This window comes from Ranitomeya variabilis, chromosome 4 (assembly GCF_051348905.1).
Source record: "Ranitomeya variabilis isolate aRanVar5 chromosome 4, aRanVar5.hap1, whole genome shotgun sequence".
In the NCBI taxonomy this organism is placed as follows: Eukaryota; Metazoa; Chordata; class Amphibia; order Anura; family Dendrobatidae; genus Ranitomeya; species Ranitomeya variabilis.
Window position 1 is genome coordinate 684,443,439 of NC_135235.1, and position 26,039 is coordinate 684,469,477.

At 46.2% G+C, this 26,039-nt stretch overlaps 1 protein-coding gene across 2 annotated transcripts in view; it reads left to right on the forward strand.

The window, feature by feature from the left end:
- The first annotated feature begins 6,953 nt into the window (after window positions 1-6,953).
- Window positions 6,954-26,039, forward strand: part of LOC143767595 (uncharacterized) — a 37,228-nt gene continuing 18,142 nt past the window's right edge. Inside the window, exon 1 of one of the 2 annotated variants that reach the window (XM_077256013.1) lies at window positions 6,954-7,001. The gene's annotated coding sequence lies outside the window, so the exon portion shown is untranslated. The remainder of the gene's footprint in view (window positions 7,002-26,039) is intronic. The other variant, XM_077256014.1, reaches the window with a different exon arrangement.

Sequence of the window (26,039 nt, forward strand, 5' to 3'; positions counted from 1 at the left end):
AGGAGTGTCTATGATGGCGGGAGGCAGTTCACATCTAAGCAACAGCTATGGGAGGGTATTCTGTCCACATGCAAAACAATTGAAGCAGAAACCATCCAAAAACTGACAAATTCAATGGACGAGAGAGTTCAGAAGCTTCTTTCGAACAAGGGGTCCTATGTGCAAATGTAACATCACCTAGAATAAAGTTTTCACTTGAAAACTGTTTGATTTCATTTTGTAATAAGCTGATCATGCTTATAACTTCACAATTGACCATTTTTTTGTTCAAAATAAAATGATGCTCCATACTGTATAATGGTCCCACATGATGCTCCATTCTATATAATGGTCCCACATGATGCTCCATACCGTATAATGGTCCCACATGATGCTCCATTCTGTATAATGGTCCCACATGATGCTCCATACTATATAATGGTCTCACATGATGCTCCATTCTTTATAATTGTCCCACAAGATGCTCCATACTGTATAATGGTCCCACATGATGCTCCATTCTGCATAATGGCCCCAAATGATGCTCCATTCTGTATAATGGCCACACATGATACTGCATACTGTATAATAGCCCCATGTGGTGCTCCATACTGTATAATGGTCCCATATACTTCTCCATACTGTATAATGGCCTCACATTAAAAAAAACTACTCACCTCTGCCCATTCCAATGCTGATCTATTCTCATCATATATCAGTCCTACCTGTGGGCTTGTGTGCCATCTTGGCAATAGTGCTGCCACTCTCATCAGCTCGCACGAGATCCCTGTCTTCAGCCCGTGTAAAACCTCTGTCCTCAGCCCGCACGAGATCCCTGCCCTCAGCCAGCGCGAGATCCTTGTCCTCAGCCCACGCGAGATCCCTGGTGCAAGTGCCCTAGAAAACAGTGTCCACATTTTGTCCCCTTTGCATTTAATAATGTCTCGAGTGTCCCCCCTGTACAGCTCCCCTACACGCAGTATGATGGTCTCTTATACACTGTATACTGCCTCCTCACTGTATATATACTGACCCCTTAATATCCCCCAAACTGTTTGTTGGCTCCAACACTGCATGATGGCCCCATCACTGTAATCTCCACATTGTATGATGGCTCCCTAGATAGCCTTCATATAGCAAAATACACCAGATAGTCCTCAATATAGTATAATACACTCCCCATAGGTCTCCATATAGTATAATGCACTCCCCATAGAACTCCTTATAGTATAATGCACTCCGCATAGGCCTCTATATAGTGTAATGCACTTCCCATAGGCAGACTATGTTATATAATGCACCCCCTATAGGCAGACTCTAATAAAATGCACCTCCATAAAAAAAATGCAGTACTTGCCTCTCTTCCTCCTGCTTCCTCTGCTGTTCTGAGCGCCCGCTCATCTCCAGACCGCTGGCACCAAGTAGTGATGTCTTTGCGCCTGCTGTCAGGGATGTAAGACTCCGAGAGGGGGATGATGGGAGAGGGAGTGTAAGGGCTCATACTCACTTGGGCGAGACTCGGGTGAGTCTCGCATGGCAATACCCAGCACTGCACCTGGCACAGAGGAGTGGAGAGTGCAGCTGCATGTATTCCTATGCGGCCATATGCTCCGATCTGAGTGCCGGCAGCAGCACCTGGTATTGCCGTGCGAGACTCATCCGAATCTCGCGCAAGTGAGTATGAGCCCTAATGCTCCTTCTCTCATCAATGTGGTCAGATGTATCAGCATCCACTGCTGTCCCCGGGCCCCCCGCCTGCTCAGGTTGTGATAACTGCATGATTTTATACACCTAACACTTAAAAGAAATAATATATAACTAAGTGAATCTAAATTTATTTTTTTGTATGTTAATATTTCCCAGAGGAGCATTGCGGCTTTAAGTCTCATCTCAGCATGCTTAGCGTGTCAATCTCCACAATGAGAAATGATACATCTTGGATATCGGTCAGATGCCTCTCACACAGCCAAACCAGATTTCCATTTCCACTTTGCACTGACGAGGGGCAGCACCCCACAACACAGTGTCTGCAAATTGAGATTCTGGTTTGGCTATTATCCTAAGTCATGCGACAAGGCTTGTTAAAGGGTCAACATTGACATGTAGGATTGCTACTTCCAATAGGTGGCACTAGAGTTCTAGTTCTCTTCCTCTCTGAAAAGACTATTTGCATAATTAATGTATCAATAGTAAGGGTACTGTCACACAGTGGCACTTTGATCGCTACGACGGCACGATCTGTGACGTTGCAGCGTCGTGTGATTATCGCTCCAGCATCGTAGACTGCTGTCACACTTTGCAATGCACGGCGCTGGAGCGATAATTTCATGACGTATTTGCGATGTAGAAGCCATTGGTTATTATGCGCACATCGTATACAATATCGTACACACCTATGTTACACGATGCAATCATGCCGCCACAGAGGGACACTAGACGACGAAAGAAAGTTTCAAACGTTCTGTTACGACGTACGATTCTCAGCGGGATCCCTGATCGCACTAGCGTGTCAGACACTACGATATCGTATGGATATCGCTGGAACGTCACGGATCGTGCCATCGTAGCGATCAAAGTGCCACTGTGTGACAGTACCCTAAAACTAGATATAGAGCGCTCTCAGTGGGAGAACCAAAATAGGAATCTTGTGGGTGTGAAACCTTTTAATGGCTAACAAAATATAGTGAATGATGTTACAAAGCAAGCTTTCGAGACTGCTTACGTACCTTAATCAGGCTGGTATAACAAAATATTTGAAGAAACCTAATTTATATACAGTGTAGAGCACCGACAAGGTTTGATACATGGACATTTAACCCCTTCACCCCCGGAGCTTTTTCCGTTTTTCCGTTTTCGTTTTTCGCTCCCCTCCTTCCCAGAGCCATAACTTTTTTATTTTTCCGTCAATTTGGCCATGTGAGGGCTTATTTTTTGCGGGACGAGTTGTACTTTTGAACGACATCATTGGTTTTAGCATGTCGTGTACTAGAAAACGGGAAAAAAATTCCAAGTGCAGTGAAATTGCAAAAAAAGTGCAATCCCACACTTGTTTTTTGCTTGCCTATTTTGCTAGGTTCACTAAATGCTAAAACTGACCTGCCATTATGATTCTCCAGGTCACTACGAGTTCATAGACACCTAACATGACTAGGTTATTTTTCACCTAAGTGGTGAAAAAAAATTCCAAACTTTGCAAAAAACAAAACAAAACAAAATTGCGCCATTTTCCGATACTCGTAGCGTCTCCATTTTTCGTGATCTGGGGTCAGGTGAGGGCTTATTTTTTGCGTGCCGAGCTGGCATTTTTAATGATAGCATTTTGGTGTAGATACGTTCTTTTGATCGCCCGTTATTGCATTTTAATGCAATGTCGTGGCGACCAAAAAAACGTAAATCTGGCGTTTCGAATTTTTTTCTCATTACGCCATTTAGCGATCAGGTTAATGCTTTTTTTTAATTGATAGATCGGGCGATTCTGAACGCGGCGATACCAAATATGTGTAGGTTTTTGGTTTTTTTTATTGATTTATTTTGATTGGGGCGAAAGGGGGGTGATTTAAACTTTTATGTTTTTTTTATTTTTTTCACATTTTTAAAAACTTTTTTTTTTTACTTTTGCCATGCTTCTATAGCCTCCATGGGAGGCTAGAAGCAGGCACAGCCCGATCGGCTCTGCTACATAACAGCGATCATCAGATCGCTGTTATGTAGCTAAAATGCAGGTGTGCTGTGAGCGCCGACCACAGGGGGGCGCTCACAGCCACCGGCAATCAGTAACCATAGAGGTCTCAAGGACCTCTATGGTTACAATGGAGGAGCATCGCCGACCCCCGATCATGTGACAGGGGTCGGCGATGCGCTCATATCCGGCCGCACGGCCGGATGCGGTAGTTAAATGCCGCTGTCTGCGCTTGACAGCGGCATTTAACTAGTTAATAGCGGCGGGTGATCGCGATTTCACCCGCCGCTATTGCGCGCACATGTCAGCTGTAAAAAACAGCTGACATGTCGCGACTTTGATGTGCGCTCACCGCCGGAGCGCACATCAAAGCGGGGGTCCCGACATGTGACGTACTATACCGTCACATGTCGGGAAGGGGTTAAATAAACAAACAATGAGCTTTAAAGGTACCTTCACACTCAGCAACTTTACAACGAGAACGACAACGATCCGTGACGTTGCTGCGTCCTGGTTAGCGATCTCGTTGTGTTTGACACGCAGCAGCGATCTGGATCCTGCTGTGATATCGCTGGTCGGAGCTAGAAGTCCAGAACTTTATTTGGTCATCAGGTCGGTGTGTATCGTCGTGTTTGACAGCAAAAGCAATGATGCCAGCAATGTTAAACATGGAGTTAACGACCTGTGAGAACGATAAGTGAGTCGCCGTTACGTCACAGGATCACTCCTGCATCGTTCTGGAGCTGCTGTGTTTGACGTCTCTACAGCAACCAAAACAGCGATCGGCTCGTTGTCTTTATCGCCGCAGCGTCGCTGAGTGTGACGGTACCTTAAGAGAGAATCCTTAATAAAGTTAGATTAGATAAGTGGTGTGAACGTTTCATGGACCCCATATGCATGTACGATCAAAGGGCTGGTGGTGCCTTCATTGTTTTTGGAGGAAATTTGCTCAGATTTGGTAGTGGGCCATAAATCCTCCTGACAAATTGGGTCCTGTGTGAACAAAATCAAATATGTTAATGAATTTGTATTCCCAGACTCCGCAATGTTTCTGTGATTTGAAATTGCCTTTCAAAATGACAATTTTCATATTGTCTATGTTGTGTCTTGGACCACAAAAATGTTTGGCCACAGTTAAATTGTGTTTTTTGTCTGTTAGGCTATGTGCACACGTTCAGGTTTTTTCATGTTTTTTTTCGTGTTTTTTCAGCTGTTTTCCGCAGAAAAAGCGCTAAAACTTATATAACATGACATGTTGTCATGATTAAGGGAGCTTAGTCTCCAGAAATGCGTTGAGATTCTTACCCATATGGTTCGTGCTGAAGTCTGTATCCTCTATGTTTAAAGTTTGTGAATAAAGAAAACTCTTTTTTACGGATTCGGTGGAGCTGGACATTCTCTTCTTTTTTGGACTTTATACGCTTGAACACAGCGGGTCCGTGCTCCCGAAGATTGGTTTATGCATCACGGGTGAGCTGGTTTATATTCCTTCCTTGTTAGGTGTTCATCTCTGTCCTTAGGACTGGAACATATACAGTTGGTATCTGAGGGCCTGGCTGTAGACAATGGATTTTTTATTGTGTTTAGGATGGAAGCTGTCCCATCTGAGGTATGTGGGACGGTCAACTGGTTTCCGATACACTGATGTTTGGAACGAACAATTTTGGACTTTTATGGTGGTGTCTAGAAAGTTGATTTTTGTTTTTGAGTGGTGCAATGTCAAGTTTATGGTAGGATGAAATTTGTCATGGAAATTTAGAAGTTCTTGTTTGGACTCCGTCCAGATTATTAAAATGTCATAGATGTACCGGAAATAGGCAAAGGGTTTGATGGGGCAGGATGTTAAAAAGTCATTTTCCAGTTTAACCATGAAGAGGTTGGTGTACTGGGGTGCCATTTTACTTTCCATAGCAGTACCTGTGCATTGTAGATATAGCTCCTCACCGAAAGAGAAAAAGTTGTGTGTGAGGATGAATCTGGTGTTATTACAAACTCGGAAGGGATCCCATTGGCCTCAAGAAACATTCGGCAGGCGGTTAATCCATCTTCGTGTGGGATGTGAGAATATAAGGATTTGACATCCATAGTGGCTAAGATGGTGCTGTCGGGGAGGGGACCTATCGTGGATAGCTTATTCAGCAGGTCTGTAGTGTCCTGTATACAGCTGGCTGTCTTCCTTACCAGCAGCTTAAGGATGTTTTTTACCCACCCTGAGATTTTTTCAGTGAGTGTTCCCACCCCTGAGATGATTGGCCTCCCTGGGTTGCCTGGATTATGAATCTTGGGAAGCATATAGGAAGTTCCTATCCTCGGATTCTCAGGTATTAAGTCCAGAAGGTTTATGGAGTCTGTACACAGACATTTGATGACTCTCTTCAACTCCCTCAGATATTTTGGAGTTGGGTCATGATCCAGTTTGGTGTAGTACTGTATATCAATCAGTTGTCTGTGTGCCTCTTTGGTGTAGTCAGTTGCCTTGAGGAGAACTATGGCATCACCTTTATCTGCAGGCTTAATAGTGATCTCCCTGTTGATCTTCAGGCTGTGAATCGCCATTCTCTCCTGCAAGCTGATATTATATGTTTCCTTTGCTTTTTTATCCAGTATCGTGGACTGCACCGAATGTCTAAATGAGTCAATGTATTGGTCCAAAATGGTGTTGCGACCAGAAGGAGGTGTCCAGTCAAAGTAACACTCTTAATAGCATCATGTTTACCAGCACCAGCTCCACCAGCCATTGGTGTTATGGGCAGAGATATTCTGCGAGAGAAAAGCCATGAGTTGGAAACAGTGAAAGAATTTGTCCCAGTAAATAAGCCTCTTTTGGTTGATGACCACAGATCGGGGGATTTGGCAATTATGGCTCAGATTCCAGGTGGGAATAGGAGACGGTTTTCCTTGATGCCCCAGGAGGTTCCGGTAAAACATTCTTATTAATTTGCTGCTCTCAGAAATTCCCTCCATCAATAACATTGCTCCGGCCGCTGCATCATCTGGGGTTGTGGCCGCTCTCTTAGATGGAGGCGCACGGCTCAGTCAGCACTAGGATTACCCCTGAATCTAGCGCTCTTGGAATCTCCCGTCTGTAATATCACTAAGGTCTATGAAAGATCTGGGGGGATCCAATCACTTAATGGGGGAATTGTTCTACTGTTTGCAAGGTTACCTGTTCTTAAAGGAGCAGCACCAGCAGAGGAGATGAATACTTGTCAGCACAGCAGAGTCCTGCATACACTGAGGCCCCTGATCATGTGACCTCTGACTCCTCCCCTCCTGTGACCTCATCACAGGTCCTGTGCGCACAGAGCAGCCATATATGTGGAGTGCGGCTCTGCAGGTGGAGGTAGGTGCTGGAGATTCCTCATTACTGGGCCCAGGGGGGAGGGGACATTAACCCCTTCAGCGCTGAGACTCTTTTGTGCTCTGTGTGGTGTGAACAGTGAGGTAACATCTGTGGACAGAATGCAGCCACATTAGCCCCAGTCAGACACCTGCAGGATGAGAGGACAGAAGCCCAGAGAAGTTCTCCCACAATGCGATGATTCCTCTCCCGGCTCCAGCACAATAATGTAGATACTAGTGATGAGGGAGCCGTTCTCCACTACTCGATCCGGCACCGGGGGCTCGGACAAGCTTGTTACTGGGGTATCGCAGGTGATGGAGCGCCGTGCTCGAGTTCCCAGCCAATAAACATGCGGGGATTGCCCGCCATACACGGTGATGCTGCAGCCATGTTGGCTACTGGTATTACTGTGACTGTCCGGCCGCATCACGTTATCGGGTTTATAGAAGACCCAGTGACGCGATGCTCGGCACACCGTCCTCAGGAAGCCGCTCAGGGAGAGCTGTTATAGGAGGGAGCGCTTAGATTATTGTCAGCCCCCTAAGGATTATGAAGTTGTATCCTTTAGTGTCTTTCATGTGGTGCTATAGGGTGTATTTAACCCTTTCACCGTTTTCACCTTCCTGACCAGGCCAATTTTTACAATTTTGACCAGTCTCAATTTATGAGGTAATAACTCTGGACACCTCAAGGATCCCAGTGATTCTGAGAGTTTTTTCATGATATATTGTACTTCATGATAGTGGTAACATTTCTTTGATATGACTTATGTTTATTTGTGAAAAATCGCAAATTAGGCAAAAATTTGGAAATTTTGAAACTTTACATTTTTATGCCCTTAACCCCTTACTGACCTCGGACGGGATAGTACATCCGAGGTCAGAACTCCCGCTTTGATGCAGGGCTCCGCGGTGAGCCCGCATCAAAGCCGGGACATGTCAGCTGTTTTGAACAGCTGACATGTGCCCGCAATAGCGGCGAGTGAAAACGCGATTCACCCGCCGCTATTAACTAGTTAAATGCCGCTGTCAAACGCAGACAGCGGCATTTAACTGGCGCTTCCGTCCGGGCGGCCGGAAATGAGCGCATCGCCGACCCCGTCACATGATCGGAGGTCGGCGATGCTTCTGAAAAGTAACCATAGAGGTCCTCTATGGTTACTGATCCCCGGCAGCTGTGAGCACCACCCTGTGGTCGGCGCTCATAGCACACCTGCATTTCTGCTACATAGCAGCGAACATCAGATCACTGCTATGTAGCAGAGCCGATCGTGTTGTGCCAGCTTCTAGCCTCCCATGGAGGCTATAGAAGCGTGCCAAAAGTAAAAAAAAATGTGAAAAAAATAAAAAAAATATAAAAGTTTAAATCACCCCCCTTTCGCCCCATTCAAAATAAATCAATAAAAAAATAATCAAACCTACACATATTTGGTATCGCCGCGTTCAGAATCTCCCAATCTATCAATAAAAAAATCATTAACCTGATCGCTAAATGGCGTAACGAGAAAAAAATTCAAAACGTCAGAATTACGTTTTTTTGGTCGCCGCGACATTGCATTAAAATGCAATAACGGGCGATCAAAAGAACGTATCTGCGCCGAAATGGTATCATTAAAAACGCCAGCTCGGCACGCAAAAAATAATCCCTCAACCGACCCCAGATCATGAAAAATGGAGACGCTATGGGTATCGAAAATGGCACAATTTTTGTTTTGTCTTTTTTTAGCAAAGTTTGGAATTTTTTTTCACCACTTAGATAAAAAATAACCTAGTCATGTTAGGTGTCTATGAACTCGTACTGACCTGGAGAATTATAATGGCAGGTCAGTTTTAGCATTTAGTGAACCCAGCAAAAAAGCCAAACAAAAAACAAGTGTGGGACTGCACTTTTTTGCAACTTCACCGCACTTGGAATTTTTTTCCCGTTTTCTAGTACACGACATGGTAAAACCAATGATGGCGTTCAAAAGTACATCTTGTCCCGCAAAAAATAAGCCCCCACATGGCCAAATTGACGGAAAAATAAAAAAGTTATGGCTCTGGGAAGGAGGGGAGTGAAAAACGAACACGGAAAAATGGAAAATCCCAAGGTCATGAAGGGGTTAAATCAGGGTCATATCACACAAAGTAGTTAATAAAGTAATAGTTAATAAATAACATTTCCCACATGTCTACTTTACATCAGCACAATTTTTTTAACTTTTTTTTTTGTTAGGACGTTATAAGGGTTAAAAGTGGTTCAGTGGTTTCTCATTTTTACAACAAAATTTTCAAAACCTTTTTTTAAGGGACCACATCACATTTGAATTGACTTAGATGACATAAAGTACCCAAAAGTGACACCATTCTGAAACCTGCATCCCACAAGCTGATCAATACCACATTCAAGAAGTTTATTAATCATTCAGGTACTTCACAGGAACTGGAGAAACTTGGAAGGAATAAATTAACATTTAACTTTTTAGTCACAAAAATTATCTTATAGCCTCAATTTTTTTTATTTTCACAAGTGTAACAAGAAAAAATGGACCACAAAAGTTGTTGAGCCATTTCTCTTGAGAACCCCGATGCCCTATATGTGGGTGAAAACCACTGTTTGGGTGCATGGCAGAGCTCGAAAGGGAAGGAGGGCAGTTTGACTTTTTCAACGCAAAATTTGCTCGAATTGAGAGTGGAAGCCATGTCGCGTTTGGAGAGCCCCTGATGTTCCTATATAGTGGAAACCCCCTACAAGTAACCACATTTTGGGAACTAGATCCCTCAAGGAAATTATCTAGATGTGTGGCACTGGTGAGCACTTTGAACCCCCAAGTGCTTCACAGAAGTTTGTAATGTAGAGTCGTGAAAACAAAAAAAATCTATTTCCAAAAAAATGATCTTTTAGCCCTGATTTTTTATTTTCACAAGGTAACAGGAGGAAATGTATGGCAATAGTTGTGAAATTTCTCCTGAGTATGCCAATACCACATACAGGTGCATCTCACAAAATTAGAATATCATCAAAAAGTTAACTTATTTCAGTTCTTCAATGCAAAAAAGTGAAACTCATATATTATATAAAGTCATTACAAACAGATTGATTTATTTCAAGTGTTTATTTCTGTTAATGTTGATGATTATGGCTTACAGCCAATGAAAACCCAAATTCATTATCTCAGTAAATTAGAATAATTTATAACACCAGCTTGAAAAATGATTTTAAAATCCAAAATGTTGGCCTCCTGAAATGTATGCTTAGTAAATGCACTCAATACTTGGTCGGGCTCCTTTGGCATCAATTACTGCATCAATGCGGCGCGGCATGGAGGCGATCAGCCTGTGGCACTGCTCAGGTGATATGGAAGCCCAGGTTGTTTTGATAGCAGTCTTCAGCTCTTCTGCTTTGTTGGGTCTGGTGTCTCTCATCTTCCTCTTGACAGTACCCCATAGATTCTCTATGGGGTTAAGGTCAGACGAGTTTGCTGGCCAATTAAGCACAGTGATACTGATGTTTTTAAACCAGATATTAGTACTTTTGGCAGTGTGGACCGGTACCAAGTCCTGCTGGAGAATGAAATTTCCATCTCTAAAAAGCCTGCCGGCAGAGGGAAGTGCTCTAAAATTTTCCTGGTGGGTGGCTGCGCTGACTTTGGTCTTGATAAATCACAGTGTACCTGTATCAGCAGATGACATGGCTCCCCAAACCACCACTAATTGTGGAAACTTCACACTAGACCTCAAGAAGCTTGGATTGTCTGTCTCTCCACTCTTCCTCCAGACTCTGGGACCTTGATTTCCAATGTCTAGTGATGAACAGTGGAAATTCCCCACAAGTAACCCCATTTTGGAAACTACACCACATTTGGAATTTATCTAGAGTCAGTTTTATAGTAATGATTATAATGCTTTTGGTTTTACTGGTGTATGAATTTATAATGTGGTGTTATGTGTAAGATGTGTGGAGTACATCAGATTATACAAGTATGTTGTGTCCACAGGGAAAAACTAATTTTATTTTAATTAATTTGTGGATGGGTGGTGTGCTTTGAAGCAATCCTTAATTCCAAGACCAGGTTTCTCAGGGCAGGTTTCACAATGGTAAATTGTGTCCTTTTGGATTCCCCTCTTGGAGTACACTCTGCGCTGTTTTTGTTATCTTCCTTTCTTTGTTGTTTGGGATACTAGTCCTGGAAAATGTTGACCTGGCACAATACGGGCACTATCAGTTTCAGAAGTACCGGAACCCTCACCTTCCTGAGTGCTAAACATTAGGGCCTTGATGACTGCCTGCTGAAACTGAAGGAAGGTCCCCCCCCGTATTGCCTGCAGATCAGAACAGCACAAAAACATTATATGGTGCCATCTATACAATGTGCACAGCCAATATTTTGTACGATACTTTAGTTTTTCGCATGGCACTGTATGGTTTGAGAACCTGACCTGAGAGATCTACACCCCATGTACAGATTGTAATCCAAGTTACAATCTGGCTTTGGGACTTGTGTTGTGGTTCCACGAACAGTGACAAGGTGTAGGGTAGTGAAGATAAGGACATCCTTTTTGTCCTATTTGACCACCATTATTTTGTCGTTGCATTGGGCTCTGCTGTCACCCTTTCTCAGCATTTGTACAATTAGTGGCTGAGGCAGGCCTCTCTGATTTTTTTGCACGGTGTTGCATGCAACTGTGCCTCTGACAGAGAGGGTGTTGAAGAGCGAGTAGCTGGTGTAAAAGTTATCAATGTAGAAGTGATAACCCTTATCCAGCAGTGGGTGCAGCAATTCCTACATAATTTTCCCACTCATCCACAGGACAAGGGGCATTCAGAGAGCCAATCGGGGAGTCCTTCCCCTCGTAGACCCTAAATTTGTGTCTGTACCCTGAGGTACTCTCACACAGTTTCTACAGTTTAATTCTGTACATGGCCCTTTTACTGGGCAGGTATTGTCAGATCTTTAACCCTCTTTGAAATGAACCAGAGATTCATCTACAGTGATGTCCCTTTGTGGATTGTACGCCTTAGCAAATTTTCTGCTGAAGTGTTCCATTTTGTATAGACGATCAAAAGTTCGTATTGTCTCGGGCTGGACACTGCACATTATCATTATAATGCAAAAATGTTTGGGTCTTTTCAAATCGTGTCCTTGTCATGGCCATACAGAATATCGGTGTACTGTAGAGAATATCAGTACTCCAGTATCACCGAATCTCTGGTTTTCTGACTATGCCCATATGCAGCACAATTCCCCAATATGTAATCTCTGCTGCAATTAGAGGGGTCCATCTAGTGTATTATGACATGAGATTTTGGGTGAAAAATTGATCGACATACAAGTTTGTCTGGGCCACCATAAGATTTATTATTTCCTCACTGAAAAAGAATTTGAAGAAGTCAATGTTAGTGAGGCCGGTGGTGTCAAACTGGATTCCTGAGCTGCTGGTGAAATCCGTAATAACAGGCTGATAAGTTTTTTGGGGGGTGCATTCCATATGGACTGGCGTGAGTTGTACAGTACAGAACTTTTCCCTGAGGGAAGGGGGGAGAAGGCCTAATTAAAGGTAATTAAGTTAAGGTAGGATTCCTTATCTTAGACAAACAGTATTTAAGCAAACAATCAAATATACTAGAGAAGAAACTACAGTGTCACCAAACTGGGAAATTAGTCATCCTACAGAGTTAAAGGTACCTTCACACGAAACGACTTTGTAACGATATCGCTAGCGATCCGTGACGTTGCAGCGTCCTCGCTAGCGATATCGTTTAGTTTGACACGCAGCAGCAATCAGGATCCTGCTGTGATGTCGCTGGTCGCTGAATAAAGTCCAGAACTTTATTTGGTCGTCCGATCGCCGTGTATCGTTGTGTTTGAAAGCAAAAGCAACGATACCAGCGATGTTTTACACTGGTAACCAGGGTAAACATCGGGTTACCAAGCGCAGGGCCGCGCTTAGTAACCCGATGTTTACCCGCGTAAAAGTAAAAAAAACAAACAGTACATGCTCACCTGCGCGTCCCCCAGCGTCTGCTTCCTGACACTACTGAGCACCGGCCCTAAAGTGAAAGTGAAAGCACAGCGGTGACGTCACCGCTCTGCTGTTGGGGCCGGAGCTCAGTCAGTGTCAGGAAGCAGACGCTGGGGGACGCGCAGGTGAGTATGTACTGTTTGTTTTTTTTACTTTTACGCTGGTAACCAGGGTAAACATCGGGTTACTAAGCGCGGCCCTGCGCTTAGCAACCCGATGTTTACCCTGGTTACCCGGGGACCTCGGCATCGTTGGTCGCTGGAGAGCGGTCTGTGTGACAGCTCCCCAGCGATCAAACAGCGACGCTGCAGCGATCGGCATCGTTGTCGCTATCGCTGCAGCGTCGCTTCGTGTGAAGGTACCTTAAGGGTATGTGCACATGTTCAGGTTTTTTCGCACTTTTTTCGCTATAAAAACTCATTAAAAACACATACATTATGCATCCTATCATTTAGAATGCATTCTGCAATTTTTGTGCACATGATGCGTTTTTTTCCGTTAAAAAAATGCATCGCGGTAAAAAAAAGCAGCATGTTCATTAATTTTGCGGTTTTTTATTCTATGCATTGGGAAAAAGCAAAAAACGCTGTAAAATCGCGGTAAAAACGCATGCGGATTTCTGGCAGAAATGTCCGGTTTTTGTCAGGAAAATTTCTGCCAGAAATCCTGACGTGTGCACATAGCTGTGTGACAGCAAGGAGTGTGTTTCCCTCATCGAATTGACTTTGAGAGTACTAGTAAGAAGTCGCACCAATGTGGAGCGCCTGCTAGGACCATGGGGTACTCGGTATCGGGCTGATTCTGTTCTTACAGGGGTAGTCACGGTGGCAGTGACCCAGTCCGTGGCCCTGAGCGTCCAGTAAAAGGGGTTTAATGAAAATGGAAGTGAAGTCTAATGTAGTAATGTTTGTGACGCCACCTGTGGTATTCGGCCAGGGGTGGCCGACACTGCTTAAAGGGGTCCTCTGGAGCTGATGGTTTTGCAGCATAGGTGGTATAGCTCCCCACAGGTAGAGCTTGGTCCCCAGGGCTCCCAGTGTAGTTCGTAGGAGGGATGATTAATGGTGAGGTGCAGGACTGAGGGTGCAGGAAATAATTGCAGGACACAGGGATAGCAGTTTCCTTTACCTTTTACTGGTAGAATTCAGGTACAGTCCAGGGTACAGGTAACCGGTGATGGTGGGGTCTGGGCAGCCTGGAAACAGCTTGGGATCCTCTTAGCCTTAGCCAAGTGGGTTCGGAGGCCTTCCTGCTATGCTGTATGTTGACCCTTACTGCCTGAAGCTCTGTACGAGTCCTCTCTGTGTCTATATTCTCAACCTGTATGGCTGACAGCCTGAACCTTTCACGGGCACTGTCCTCTCTCTCTGGCAGCCCCAGGCTCCTGACTTGCTGTGGTACCTGCAGGTGTTAGATGGGATCGGAGACTTGTAATCTTCTGCCCTCCGGGTTCAGTGGCTGGGTCTGCAATTCCCACACCACCACAGACCCCAATGTCTGGTCTCTTTCCTTTGGGGTGAGACCACTCGCAGCTCAAGACCCCAGGCTCCTCTCCTTTTGCCTCTTCTCCTCCCACTGTCCCTAACCGACTGTCTAACCCCTCCCCAGGCCAGAATTTTATGGGGAAGTTCCCCTGAAACTGGGTTTAGAGCTCCCCCTTCTTGTCTGGAGTCAAGACGGTGTTGCATGTCAGTATTACCTGATTAAGGGATCCCTCCTTGTTTCCAGGCATTACATCACCTCCCCCGTGAGGAAGACAATACCATTTTGGCATCCAGACTCCTGGGGTGCCACATTCCCACCTAATACAATTCCGTACTCCCGGACTTAGGAAACAAAAGAAAACATGTAAACAGGTGAACAATGGTAAAAGGGTTACAGAGTTTCAAAAATATAAAAAATTACAAAAACCAAACAAAGGGTCAGGATTGACCAATTAAGGTGGCAACATTGGTCCATTTGTGTTCCCTCCAGACTTTTGAGTTGCCTAGGTAGGAATCTTCCCAACCCACCTTTGCTTCGTTCCCGGGCGTGGTTACGGGACTCTCTGTTGGTGGGCCTAATCATCGGCCACTCCGGCGGTTTATTTACTAGGCCAAGCCAGGGTAACTATGTAAAAACAAAGGGTCCTGACCACACATAGTCCTGTGGCCCAATTGTCCTTTAACAGGTTATTATGTATTTTTGAAAGCTCACAGAGTAGTCTCTGCTTAGTGGTTGCAATTATAACTTATTTACACATTTTAGCCATATTTTAGTTCCTATACCAAGCTGGGATCTGACCTCTGGTGCTATGGGTAGATCTACGCAGTACAGGTATTGAGAGTGATCTAACCGGGTTCACTATGCCTGCTACTACTCGTGTAGTGTGCTCACTATTAGCTATGCTACTGGTGATTCTACGTAGCACAGGTATACCTGATTTTCTACTATTACTCCTGCTCACTGTGGGCATGACAGATTCACAGATATCAGAGGGTGGATTCTCTTGCTCCACTGCTGGTGTGGCATCTGCTGCTTGAGTCCACTGGTCTCCAGATTGATCTTGAGCTTCTGCTGCTTCAGGTGCTGCACGTTGAGGAAAGAGAAGAACAGGTACTACGATGGCATGGTTTATCTGTGTCCATGACTGAGGAAAATTTCCAAGAATGGTATGGATTTTCTTTTCCTTCTCTTCCATGGGTTGAGGGGTATCTTTGTCTTTCTCTCTGTCTCTCAGTTGGTCAGGGCATACCTTAAGATGATCCCTTGATGCTGCTGTTGAGGTTTCTCCTCCATCTTTACTGATGACGAGACATACCTTGGTGTTATCAAAATTTGAGGGCATGACGGTGTATGGTTTAGCCTCCCACTGATCATCTAATTTGTGCATTCTTCTTTTTCTTTTGGGAACTTGGTCTCCAGGTGACAAGGGAACTGCAGGGGCATACTGATTGTAGTTTCTCTCCTGCCTCTGTCTTGCTTGGGACAAACTTCATTCCATGCATTCCTGTACCTTGCTCGAATGCAGTTGGTGGAATTTACTGGGATATGGTTGTATAGATATACCAAGTCCGGCAACTTCTCTTGCCACAAGTTTTTCTTCCAGGGGCAAGGTTTTCAATAGGTAAATTAATAATAATAATAATAATAATAATCTTTATTTCTATATAGCACTAACATATATTCCGCAATGCTTTACAGTTTTGCACTCATTATCATTGCTGTCCCCGATAGGGCTCACAATCTAAATTCCTTATCAGTATGTCTTTTGGAATGTGGGAGGAAACCGGAGTACCCAGAGGAAACCCACGCAAACACGGGAAGAACATACAAACTCCTTGCAGATGTTTTGAACCCAGGACTCCAGCGCTGCAAGGCTGCAGTGCTAACCAATGAGCCACCATGCTGCCCTGGTTCATCTTCTCGCACATGTCATATGTCTGTGGATGGTATGATGTTGTCCTGATTTTCTTGCATCCGTACAGGTTGCAGAACTCTTGGAACACTTCTGCTTCAAAGGCTGGGCCTTGGTCAGTGAGAACCTTTTCAGGGTAACCATGTGGTTGACAAAAGTTTTGTTGAAATGCTTTAGCTGACATTTTTTGCTGTTTGGTCCTTGACAGGCATGACTACTAAGAACCTTGAATAATGGTCCACTATAGTCAGGTCGTAGACATAGCCTGAATGGCTTGGGGTCAGCTTCACATGATCCAAAGCTGCCAGTTCAAGTGGCTGTTTGGTGACTATGGGCTGTAGGGGAGCCCTCTGGCTGTTCCAGACTTTCCTGCGCAAGTTGTAGGGGCCACATTCTCGGCACCACGTCTCAATGGCTTTTCTCATGTCATTCCAGTAGAATCTTTCATGAAGTAGAACCTCCAACTTCTTCCATCTGGTGTCCTGCTCCCTTGTGGTACGCTTCCAAGACCATTGGTGCATTCCGCCTCAGGACTACCACTTGCCAGACCAGCTCGTGAGTGCGTGGAGCGATGTTCCTCTGACACAATTTACCTTCACAGATGAATAGCTTGCCCTTCTCCTTCCACAACTGTTGGGTCTCTTGAGGGGCATCTGGACCAGGGTGTGAGTCAGCTTGTGTCAGTAGCTCTTTTACTAGGTGGACTGCTGGATCACTATCCTGTGTTTCTGCCCATCCATGGTGGGGCAATGGGTTCCGCGTGACTTCTCGCCTGTCATTGCGCTTGTTCCTCACACAATGGGAGTACTGGGTTGCCTCAGGGCGGTGGGAGGCTGGTAACTCGATCTCTTTGAGTGCTTCCGGATCTTCTCCCTCTTCTGGTAAATTGGACATCCTAGACAGTGCATCTGCATTTGCATTCTTATGCCCCACACGGTACTTGATGGTAAACTCGAAGTTGGACAACCGGGCCATCCATCGCTGTTCTAATGCACCTAGTTTTGTCATTTCCAGGTGGGTCCGCAGATTGTTGTCCGTGTAGATGGTAAACTTTGCTGATGCTAGTTAGTGCTTGAAGCGCTCCCGTTACCGCCCAGACTATGGCAAGGAACTCCAGTTGAAAGGAACTGTAGTTGGGGTTCCTTTCAGTGGGATGAAGCTTCCTGCTGGCATAGGCAATTACTCTCCCTCTGTCTTTCTGCACCTGGGACAGCACTGCTCCCAATCCCACGTTGCTGGTGTCTGTGTAGAGTACAAACGGTTGGTCATAGTCAGGATAGACCAGGACTTCATCTCCCGTGAGAGCCAACTTCAACCTAGTGAAGGATTCTTCTAGTCCGTTGTTCCACTCAAACAGAGGACTCTTGTTCTTAGACTTCTTGGATTAGCCCACTAGCAAGTCTTGAACGGGTGCGGCTATGTTGGTGAAATCTTTAATGAATCTTCGGTAGTAGCCTACAAACCCGAGGAACTGTCGTACTTCATGAATGGTGCTGGGATTTGGCCAGTCTCTGATAACGGTGACTTTGTCAGGGTCCGGTGCCACACCTTTGGTGCTTACCACGTGACCTAGGTACTGCACCTTGGGCTTCAGCAGGTGGCATTTAGACAGCGTCACCTTCAGGCAAAAGTTGGACAGGGCTTCAAACACCTCAGCCAAGTGCTTAAAATGGTCTTCATAGGTCTTGGAGAAGACGATGACGTCTTCCAGGTACAACAGAATGGTCTCAAAGTTCTTGTGCCTGAAGCAACACTCCATCATCCTCTGAAACGTCCCTGGTGCGTTGCATAGCCCGAATGGCATGTAGTTAAACTCAGAGAGGCCCATTGATGTCATGAAGATGGTCTTCTCTTTATCCTCCTCTGCCACGGGAACCTGTCAATACCCACTGGTGAGATCTAAGGTGGAGAAAGTGACCGGATTTCAGTGCAGCTAGTGACTCCTCAATTCTAGGTAATGGGTAGGCATCCTTGTGTGTAATGCTGTTAATTCACCAGTCGTCAACACTCATTCTCAGATGGTACCATCTTTCTTTCTAACGAGGACTAACGGAGCTGCCTAGGGGCCACAACTTTCTCAGATTCTCTGATCACCCCAGCCTCCTTCATCTCCTGTAGCATATCTTTGGCTCATTGATAGTGAGTTGGGGAGACAGGCCGGTACCTCTCTTTAATGGGCGGAAGATCCCCAGTGGGGATATGATGTTGAACCCCTTTTACCTGCCCAAAGTCTAGTGGATGTTTGCTGAATACCCTCTCATACTCATGGACCACCAAGCCCCATGTTTTTGGTGCAAAGGAGTGGAATCAGTGCCTACATGTAACTGTTGACAGCAATCCTTCAACTCTACCAGCTCCACCTTAATGGTCACCTCCTTGTACCCTACTTGTGGCAAAGGCTGACCATTGCTGGCTACTATTGTTAGATCATTATCTGGGCCACGGGTAATGTCTGAGTCAGCCCAGTACCGTTTATAAAGAATATATGGCATAGTCGTCACCTGAGTGCCAGGTGTCCATTTCATCAGGATGCCGTCAATTACAATTGGGAGGACCGATCGTCCTCCAAAGTACTTTGCTCGCCAGCTTTGTGGGCCTGGTCGTCTTAGTCCTGGGGGTTGGCCCTCTGCCCCAGGGGTTGCTCGTTTAAATTGCAGAATCTTGCAATGTGCCCCTTCTTGCTGCAGCAGCGACAAATGGGTCGTCCGCTCGGGTCGTAGCGGTTGTTGTCTCTCCCTCTGGTTGGTGGGATCCTCTTCTGCCATCGCCACGGGATGTCATCTGGACTGGAAGCCAGCTGGATCTTCTCCTTTTGGGACTCTTGCAGGGACTGCACGGTTTTGGCTGTACACTTTTGGTCAGCTCCTGGACCTGGAGATGCAGTTGTGCAGAGGGGTAATTATCCAGGGTCTGCGCGTCGGCTTCCACCAGGGTCTGTGGAAAGGATGCCAATTCCTGGTGGTATGTAATTGCTGGGCACCTAGGGGGAGCTGCACGGCTGGAAATTGGTTCATGCAGCACCCGGATGGCCCTATCTTTAAAGTGTGCAAAGTCCAGGTCACGATTTTGCAGGACCAGGATGTGCAGCTGTGACCTGTGGGTGCTGGACAGGAGTCCCTCAATAAACTGCTCCTTTAATAATATGCTCCCATCTTGCACGCTGTCAGGGTCAATCTGCTTAATGGCCCGCAGTGCCTCCTCGAGATTAAGGGCATAGTTCCGTATACTGTCCTGCACCCTTTGTTTACATCCAAAGAATCTCATTTTCTCTATCCCCATGATGGCACCACGGAGAGAGGGGTCCGCCCCCAGGGACAGGAAACCTACAGGTGAAAAAGGGCGTACCTCTCTCCCACATCAGTTGGTTTCCTGTCCCTGACGGGGAACCTACAGCACGTACCTAAAAGGATTCTTCGTGGGATTCCAGGGTGCTGGCCGGTCGGTTCCTGACAGGGGGCGCCCTGTCTCGGCTGTGTCCAGCAGGTTTTCTCCCCCCTTTTCATCCGACCCTGAAGCTCCACCACGGGGGTCGGCGGGCCCTACGGGTGAGTGTTGCAGGGGAAGGCAGTGAAGAGGTCCGAGCCTGCCTTCCTCAAAGGAAAAAAAAAAAAAAAAGGGGGAGGAAAGAGGCAGGTGGCGGCGGTCACCGTTACAGCCTCTATACCGCTAATCGGTGCATGGGGGCTACGCTACCATCTCAGGCGCTGGAGCATAAGCGCCGCAGGTCACCGCTGAACCGCCGCCCAAACCGGAAGCACGGGCTCGGGCGGAACGTTGGAACGCGCGCACAGGCGTCCCCACTAATATCCTCCCTATAGGACGCCTGTGCAGCAAACCGGAAGTGACGCGCGCGCATGCGCAGATGACCGCTTCTGCCGGCGGCAAGTTTAAAAAACGGCGTTCTCAACAGAGAAAGCGTGGAAAACCCTCTCTTTTGGCAAACGCAGTGTGGAGCCACTATGAGCGGCAAAGAACCACAAGAGGCACAGGAATGTGCACAATCATCACCTGAGCAAGTACCGCGTCCGCGCTCACAACATCAGCGCAAGGGGAACGCTTCATCCCAACAACGCAGCAGCAGCGGACGATCAGGGTCTCAACGCAGCCGAGTCTCTGGAGGAAACACTCGGCCAGCGACAAAACCAGTGGATACAGTCCCGAGGCCAGAGACGGTATCTCTTAGCCGTAAAGGGTGAGTGATCCACGTGGAAGTGGTAACATAATACGAGATTATTTTTCTTTTCTCTCTTAGGGAAGGAAATGTACAACCAAATCAAAACACAAAGTATGTGCGATATGTTCGGAAGAGCTATCTTCCTCATGGGAAAAGAAACTATGCGGGCCCTGCATAGAAAAAACCATCCAGGAGGAATCTCCGGCGTTCGCATCAGACCTAAAAACTCTTATAAAAAATCAAGTGGAAAATGCCCTCAAAAGCATTAAAATTCCGAGGAAAAAACATAGATCAGGTCATAAGTCTCCCGAGTCCAGTATAGACGAATCAGAAAATGAAACATCTGACTCTAATGATTCATCAACATCCGAAACCTCCTCACTATCATCAGAGGGGGGACGCAGTTGCTTCCCCATCGAGGAGACGGACGCATTGATAAAGGCCATCAGAACAACTATGGGTCTGGTAGACGAACGCCCTAAAAGAACAGTACAGGACATTATGTTCGGCGGATTAGAACAAAAGAAAAGAAGAGTATTTCCAATAAATGAAAAAATTCATTCTTTGATCAAGAAAGAGTGGAAGAAACCAGACAAGAAAGTACTCTTGACCCCCAAGAGAAAGTACCCGTTCGATGACCCAGCCTGCTCATCCTGGAGCAAGGCACCCAAACTGGATGTGGCCATAGCAAAGGCCTCTAAAAAGTTCGCCCTGCCCTTTGAGGACATGGGCACTCTGAAGGATCCGATGGACAAAAAGGCAGACACCTTCTTAAAAAACTCCTGGTAAGCAGCAGGAGGGGGCCTAAAGCCAGCCATCGCAGCCACATGCACGGCCCGTGCTCTGATGGTATGGCTTGAGCATTTGGATTCTCAACTAAAAGAGAAAGTCCCAAGAGAGACATTACAAAAGTCAGTGTCCATGATGAAAGGAGCAGCAGCTTTTTTGGCGGACGCTTCGGTGGACTCGGCAAGATTGTCAGCCAGGTCGGCTTCCTTCTCAAATGCCGCAAGACGCGCCCTGTGGCTGAAGTGCTGGCCGGGGGATCTGCAGACAAAGACCAAGCTTTGTTCAATACCTTGCGAGGGTGAATTTCTGTTTGGGTCAACGTTGGACGACATCCTCGACAAAGCGGGAGATAAAAAGAAATCTTTTCCCGGGTTCCCCAACCAGTCATATAGGCGCTCCTTTCGGAACAGAAAGTTCATGCGCAGAAGACCTCCAAAAGGAAATAAAGACGGATGGGAAGACAGAAGAAACAAAAACAGGGGCTTCTTGTTCAACAAAACCCCCCCTCCAGATAATAAAAAATCTCAATGAAGGTACTTCCCGGGTCGGAGGGAGACTAGCGAAGTTTCTTCCAGCCTGGGAAAAAATTTCAAACAGCCCTTGGATTTTAGGCATTATACGAGAAGGCCTCAAATTCAAATTTCGTGTCCCTCCCGACAACTCCTTCATGGTAACGCCTCAAAAACAGTCACTCGAACAGTCAGCTCTCCAGAAGGAAATTCTGAGCCTAATCCAGAAAGATGTATTGCAAGAAGTTCCATACCTGGAAAGAGGCACGGGGTTCTATTCTCCCCTCTTTCTCCGGAAAAAAACGGACGGATCGTACAGAACGATCATAAATCTCAAAAAACTAAACAGTTTCCTGGAGATACAACATTTCAAAATGGAAACAATAAAATCTTGCGTGAGAATACTCTTTCCTCAGTGTTTCATGACTGTTTTAGATTTACGAGACGCGTACTACCATGTGCCCATACACAGAGATTACCAAAAATATCTCAGACTGGCAGTGAATATCCAGGGGGAGATCAAACACTTCCAATTCCGAGCTCTCCCCTTCGGGATAGCTATCGCTCCTCGAGTATTCACGAAAATAATGTCAGAGGTAATGGCCCACATACGGGAACAGAACATCCTAATAGTTCCCTATCTAGACGACCTACTCGTGGTAGGAAACTCATTTCAACACTGCGAACAACAGTTGAACCTGGTCATTACTTCCCTGTCGAGTCTAGGGTGGCTACTAAACATACCCAAGTCCAAAATGGTGCCATCTCGGGTACAGGAGTACTTGGGGATAGTCCTAGACTCGAACACGCAGACATGTTATCTTCCTCAGGAGAAGGTACAAAAAATGACACAAGCCGTATTACAACTGACGGTATCCCCAGTGACCACTCCGAGGAGAGCAATGTCCCTCCTGGGCTCTATGACTGCCTGTATTCCGGCAGTTCAATGGGCACAACTTCATTCCCGGGATCTACAATGGGAGACCTTAAATTTAGGCATATCTCTGCACGGAAATTTAGACGGGCGGTTAACCATTTCTCCAAATACAATACACTCCCTAGCATGGTGGGCAGACCCAGGGAATCTAGCCAAAGGGGTTCCTTGGGCGCTACCGACAGAAAAGATTCTAACAACAGACGCAAGCCCCTGGGGCTGGGGAGCTCATATAGGCGATCAGGTGGCACAGGGAAGTTGGAACAAAAGTCAGGAGCCAGACTCTTCCAACATGAAAGAGCTGCTAGCGGTAAAACTGGCTCTAACACACTTCCTATATCTCCTGCACGGTCATCACGTAAAAGTGTTTTCGGACAACCAAGTAGTTGTGGCATATCTAAACCACCAAGGGGGAACCAGGTGTCGAGCTCTGATGGAGGTAACCCAATCCATCCTCCACATAGCGGAACACAGTCTAAAGTCCTTGACAGCTCTCCACTTAAAAGGCTCCGAAAACCAAACTGCAGACTTCCTGAGCAGAACATGCTTAAAACAGGGAGAATGGGAGCTAAACCAATCGGTCTTCGATCAGATCGTGAATCTCTGGGGCCTACCAGTAATAGACCTATTCGCGAACAGCCAAAACCGCAAAGTAGAAACATTCTGCTCAATCGATCCCCGGGGGAACCCTGTAGCTCTAGACGCTTTGACAATTCCTTGGAACTATCACCTTGCCTACGCGTTCCCTCCAATGTCACTCATCCCCTTAGTGTTGAGGAAAATTCGGGAGGAGAGATCTACAGTGATACTAATAGCGCCATTCTGGCCCCGCAGAATATGGTTTTCTTGGCTAAGAAAAATGTCCATAACAAGTCCATGGGTTCTACCAGACACTCCGAAACTTCTGTCCCAGGGCCCAGTGTTTCACCCCAATGTGAAAAATTTACACATGACAGCGTGGCTTTTGAAAGGAGGTTACTAAGAGACAAAGGGTTCTCTCCTAACCTGGTGTCCACTCTATTACAAAGTAGAAAACCCGTAACCACTAGAATATATGGGAAAGTGTGGAAAAAATTCATATCGGTATCAGGGGCAGACCCGTCTGGGGAAATTCCTATTGGGAAAGTCCTTGAATTTTTACAGAAAGGCCTGGAAAGAGGCTTGGCTACAAGTACTCTAAAAGTTCAGGTGGCAGCCTTAGCAGCTCTGTATAATCACGATCTGGCCAGAAATCGTTGGGTCATGCGATTTATTAAAGCCTCATCTAGGTCCAGACCCATTCCCCTCCACAACTCTCCCCCATGGGACCTAAACCTCGTACTAAACGCTCTAACCAAACCTCCCTTTGAGCCCCTGACAGAAGTCCCTCTAAAGATCCTGTCTCTGAAAACCACACTCCTAGTGGCCCTAACCTCAGCTCGCCGTGTCAGCGATATACAGGCGTTATCTTCATGCCCGCCTTTTACTCAGATACTTGATGACAGAGTCATTCTAAAAACCGACCCAGCTTATCTCCCTAAAATAGCGTCACAGTTTCACAGAACGCAAGAAATTTCTTTACCCTCCTTTTGTCCCAAACCTAAAAATGAGGGGGAGAAAACACTGCATACCCTAGACGTAAGAAGGTGTCTAGTTAGGTATCTATCAGCCACTAGGGAGTGCAGGAAGGATAGGGCTCTGTTTGTCTGCTTCCAGGGTCCACGCAAAGGACAAAAAGCGTCGAAAGCAACGTTAGCAAGATGGATAAGAGACGCCATCGCCCTTTCCTACTCATCCTGTGGGACAGCCATCCCAGAGAACATAAAAGCTCATTCGACCAGAGCAGTGGCATCATCCTGGGCGGAGAGAGCTGGCGCTTCAATACAACAGATATGTAGAGCGGCCACTTGGTCTTCCCAATCTACATTTTTTAAGCATTATCGCTTAGACTTGACTTCCTCTGATCCTACCTTTGGGCGAAGGGTTCTAGAGGCAGTGGTCCCTCCCTAATAGCGCTATCTATTCAAATCTCTCCGTGGTGCCATCATGGGGATAGAGAAAATGGTAGTTACCTGCCGATAACGGTATTTCTCTGATCCCATGATGGCACCCGTATATTCCCTCCCTTTTTTCACACACAGGTGTGCACTGGATAATATAATAGTAATTAATTTTAGTCACGGTGCTTCTATTAAGTTAAATAGGTTAAGTTTAATTTGCGTAAATATTGAGTTGCAGCTGAAGTTCTGTATAAGGCTCTGTAAACCAACTGATGTGGGAGAGAGGTACGCCCTTTTTCACCTGTAGGTTTCCTGTCCCTGGGGGCGGACCCCTCTCTCCGTGGTGCCATCATAGGATCAGAGAAATACCGTTATCGGCAGGTAACTACCATTTTTATTTCTGCTGCAGTGGGAGTGTCAAAAATGTCCTTCAGCACGGCCAAGATTTGTTTGACAGTCCCTTTATCAGTGTTCGGCCAGGACTTTACTTCCCTCTGGGCCACACCAGTTAACTGACCAATGAGGATGTCGACTTTTTCTCCTCAGACAGGGGGTGCACTTTAAACAAACTGCAGAGTCTCTCCTTAAAATCACTCAGGATGTGTGACTCCCCTGAATACTGTGGTAACCATGCTATCCCTGGTATGTACGGCATTGATAGCGGCATTATGGGGACTGTGGCGGTTGCCAGATCTTGCTGCACTCTGGAGGCTGCGGCTGTGTCTTCCTGTTAGGACCGTGGGGTACTCAGTACTGGGCCAGTTCTGTTCTTAAAGGGGTGGTCACGGTGGCAGTGACCCGGTCCGTGGCCCTGGGTGTCCAGTAAAAGGGTTAATGAAAATGAAAATAAAGTCTAATGTAGCAATGTTCGTGACGCCACCTGTGGTATTCGGCCAGGGGTGGCCGACGCTGCTTAAAGGGGTCCTCTGGGGCTGATGATTTTGCAGCTTAGATGTATAGCTCCCCACAGGTAGAGCTTGGTCCCCAGGGCTCCCGGTGTAGTTGGTAGGAGGGATGATTGACGGTGGGGTGCAGGACTGAGGGTTCAGGAAATAATTGCAGGACACAGGGATAGCAGTTTCCTTTACCTTTTACTGGTAGAATTCAGGTACAGTCCAGGGTACAGGTAACTGGTGATGGTGGGGTCCGGGCAGCCTGGAAACACCTTGGGATCCACTTAGCCAGGTGGATTCGGAGGCCTTCCTTCTATGCTGTATATCTGACCCTTGCTGCCTGAAGCTCTGTACAAGTCCT